Below are 4,280 nucleotides of genomic sequence, written 5' to 3'. Positions count from 1 at the left end.
ACAGCGCCAGCTCCCATCAGATACCTTTCTTTCCCTTCAGAAGAGGCCTCTCTGCAAGATCCAGAACAGTCCATCAGATGAGTGTCTACACAGGGAAGCCCTGGCCAGGAACTTCTGCCCTGCAGTCTCCAACTAGAGTTTATCTGACCAGTCGATTGGAGGTAATCTATTTGTCTAGTAATCATGGACTAAAATCAAGACAGGGAAGTCTATGGACGGATTTAGCGAACACCAAGCTCATTTTACCTAGAAACATAAGGCCAATTCCTGGCTCTTAGGAAAACAAGCACATCTCTAGTGCTAGGAGTGTAGCCGTTGCCATGGTATCCATGCAGCCAAAGCTTCCTATGCTGCAGAGGCTCCACAGAGAGCAAGTCCTCAGAGCTGACAGCAACAGGAAGGTGCAGCTGCTAATTATATAGTAAAACAGCAGGAACCCTCTACCCCCCTCAACGTACTACAGATGGTTTCGTGCTCTGGGGTAGGCTCTTGGCAAGGGCAGAGCTGCCATGGATAAATTCCACATTTGCCCTTTAAAAATGCACCACACCTGTTCATGTCTGGGGCAACCAAACCCAATCTATGGACTACTGAGAGTATCTACCCTCATTGGTTTTCCCTATAGTATGAACTATAAGTCCTTTTCCTCCTTCTCTGTAATTTTTAGTACATCACCACACTTTTATTTTTACAGTCTGATATTAGTAATTTTTCCAATTTTCTGATTTAACAGATGAGCAAATTCATGTTCCAAGATACATATATTATCTTGTGCAAGTTCATGTGGTTAGTAAATTTGGACATAGGATTTGAACCCAGGTCTACCTGATTCCAAATGAAACCCATGCTTTTGCTCAGCAGTCTTCCCTGTAGTAGTGGGGACTATAATAGGTCCTGTATCCCTTTGGAAGGATTGGATTGCAAGTAGCACTAACAATAAAAACTAAAATTATCTTAGATTATGAAGAAATTAAATCTTGGGTAGGTATTATGACACAGTGATTAAACCACCACTTAACATGTCTACATTCCACATTGGAATGTTTGAGTTCCACTTCTTCTGCTTCCAATTCAGCTTCCTGCTAATGTGCACCCTGGGAGCATACAGATGATCTCTCTCTCTCTCTCTCTCTCTCTCTCTCTCTCTCTCTCTCTCATTTGCAGGTAAATAAAAAAAGTAAATGTTTTTTACAAAAGTGTTTATTAAGAAATTACATGGAATTGATTAATGTAGTGGGACATGCAAAACTGGTGCAATGTTTTTGCTGTTCTCAGCTGCCAGGATGCTCTGATCTCTCCTCCACTTGAAAGTAAAATCTTTTCCAGAATCCCTCCAGTTGACTTTCTCTTAAGTCTCAGTGGACAGAGCCAGGCACACAGACAAATCAAACTGCAAGGGAGGCTAGAGAAGTGAGCATTTGGTTTTTCTCGGGCACCTTAAAGTTAAGACAGTGAATTGGGAATGAACATTAAGTAGTCAACCAAAAGTGTCTCATGTCCTGGCAGACTCCAAGGCACAGTGCTACTATGTGGTAATTCCTTGATTCAGCGCTCATAATCTTTATCTAGTATTACTCTAAGAGTCTTGTAACTGATGTTCCCTGTCTGTGATCTATTTCTTCAGTGGGAAGATTTGGCTGGATCCCAACTCGTCTTATTCAAACCTTGGAGCCTTTTCCAAGTCACCATCCATGCATTGAATACACACATTTTGAGATTAGTTTTCTAGATTTTCCTTTCTGTGTACAATTGGAAAAGATGTCCAACAAACATATAGCAACATAAGGCACCGTCACTCTTTCACTGCCTATCTTCTCTATAATATCCTCACCCTGATTAGCCCTGGGACCACATCATGCAAATTGTCCATGTGATCTAAATTCCAGATGAACTAGAAATGTCATGCCTTGCCTGGAGGAAGCAAGAGTGTGTGTTCTGTGTGTGTGTCTGTGTGTGTGGGTCTCTCTGTGTGTGTCTGTTTCTGTGGCTGTCTGTGTGTGTGTGTCTGTGTGTGTGGCTCTGGGGGGGTCTCTGTGTGTGTTTCTGTGTGTGTGGCTGTGTGTCTGTGTGTGTGTGTGTGTCTGTGTGTGGGGGTCTGTGTGTGTGGGTCTCTGTGTCTGTGTGGGTGGGTTTCTGTGTGTGTCTGTGTGTGTCTGTACGTGTCTGTGTGTGTGTGTGGCTGTGTGTGTCCTCATGTGTGGCTGTCTGTGTGTGGGGTCTGTGGGAGGGGTCTCTGTGTGTGTGTGTCTGTGTATGTGTGTCTCTGTGTGGGGTCTGTGGGGGGGGTCTGTGTGTCTGTGTCTGTGTGTGTGTGCTTCCTCCTCCTGTTGCTGAAGCTCATTCTTCTTCCCTTCTTCCCCTTCTTCTTCGCCTTCTTTCTCTCCCACTCCCTCTCCCTCTCCTCTTCTCCCTCCCAATACTGAAATCAAGAGTACCATTTAAAATTCCTTGCAGATTTACAAATCAACATGACAAGAGTTTTATCTTTCTTTTAATATCATTTCAGTCGGTTGTTGATCTTCAGATTTATTGACTTGGAAAATTAAGACTTTCCTGTACCCTAGACTCCTTCCTCGACCGCGAGGGCGGGGCTGGGACCGGGGCGGCTGGGGTGCCAGGTTCAGCACTGCGTGCCGGGTTGTTGGGCGGCCTGCGCGCGGCACGGGAGGGTGCATGATGCCGGAGAAGGGCTCCTTTGCCAAATGCTGCAAGCCGGAGGGCGGCCCGTGCGCCCGGGGCTAGTCGGGAGCTGGCAACACGCGGCCCTCCGGGATCCTCCACCATCCTGGGTGGCACCAACACTATCTGCCCTGCTCATTGTCACCACCACGGTGGACGTCGTAGGCAACCTTCTGGTCATCCTCTCGGTACTCAGCAACCGCACGCTCAGAATGCAGGTGACACCATAGTATGACAGAAAGGGGGCAGTAGTGGGAAGGCAGGAGGAAGATTGAGGGCCCTGACCTTAGAAGGTAATTAATCTATTCTTGGTGAGTCTGGCATTGGCTGACCTGGTGGTGGCCTTACACGCCTACCTGCTAATCCTTGTGGCCAATCTTCCATGATGGCTGGGCCCTGGGAGAGGCACATTGCAAGGCCAGTGCCTTTGTGATGGGCCTGAGTGTCATTGGCTCTGTCTTTAACATCACTGCCATTGCTATCACCTGTTACTGCAACAGCTGCCACAGCGTGGCCTACCAGCGGCTCTGTGGGCACTGGCAGGCCTCCCTCTACATTGGCCTCGTCTGGCTGCTCACCCTGGTGGCCTTGGTGCCCAACTTCTTTGTGGGGTCCCTGGAGGGTGACCTGCGCGTTTATCTACTCCTGCATCTTCATCCAGACGGCCAGCGCCTGGTACACAGCGGTAGTGGTGGTCATCCACTTCCTCCTCCCCATCACTGTGGTGACCTTCTGTTACCTGCGCATCTGGGTGCGGTGCTCCGCGCCGCAAGAAGGCCAAGTCGGAGAGCAAGCAGCGCTGAAACCCAGCGCCGGACGGAGCCTCCTACCCACGTACGCGGTGTTTGTGATCTCCGCCACCTGCTGGGCCCCACTTAACTGCATTGGCCTCACTGTGGCCATCAACCCAGAAGAAATGGCTCCTCAGGTCCCAGAGGGGCTTTTTTTGGCACCAGCTACTTCTTAGCTTACTTCAACAGCTGCCTTAACGCCATCATCTACCGGTTCCTGAACCAGAACTTCCGCCGGGAGTACAAGGGGATCCACTCGGCCTTCTGGAACCCGCTGCACTGCTTTTCGGATGTTTCCAAGGGCAGCCACACCGAGGACCCGCTGAGCCAGGCTTCCCCTGCTGTTCATGCCCCACACCCTGTCCAGGCAGATTCCCAGTAGCCTGGATCCAAGGTACACCAACACAGCGACAAACTTGTGAGATGGTGGGAGTGAATCTGCTGACGGCACTCTGGCCTGTTGCATGACTGGTGGAACTCACTCCTGTGGACAAGGCCGTCAGCACCCTTGGCTCAGGCTGGTCTAGGGGTGCCCACATTACCTGGCATAAACCCTCTCAGTGGTGTGTTGGGAGCTTGCACATTCAAGACCAGGCAAGGAGCAGAATGAGTGACGGTCTGGGGCAGAAGTGACCAGTTCCTCCCCGTGGACTGCACCTCATCCTGCTCTGACCACTGCACTGCGTCTCCCTTCTGCCTGAGAGATGGCAGAAATGCCTGGCTTCTGTCAGCAAGGATGGCAGAGCGAGGTCTGCCGAGCTGGGAGGTTTTTGCTGGTGAACCAGGAGCTGAGAGAATGGAAGGGAGTGG

The 4,280-nt window shown here is 49.9% G+C and overlaps 1 pseudogene; it reads left to right on the top strand.

Annotated features, from left to right (window-relative positions):
• The first annotated feature begins 2,676 nt into the window (after nucleotides 1–2,676).
• Nucleotides 2,677–3,852, top strand: LOC133751664 (melatonin receptor type 1B-like; annotated as a pseudogene).
• Nucleotides 3,853–4,280: the final 428 nt, after the last annotated feature.

The sequence above is a fragment of the Lepus europaeus genome, chromosome 2 (genome assembly GCF_033115175.1).
Source record: "Lepus europaeus isolate LE1 chromosome 2, mLepTim1.pri, whole genome shotgun sequence".
Classification (NCBI taxonomy): Eukaryota; Metazoa; Chordata; class Mammalia; order Lagomorpha; family Leporidae; genus Lepus; species Lepus europaeus.
Note: the sequence above shows the minus strand (reverse complement) of the source record. Positions and strands in the feature narration are given on the sequence as shown.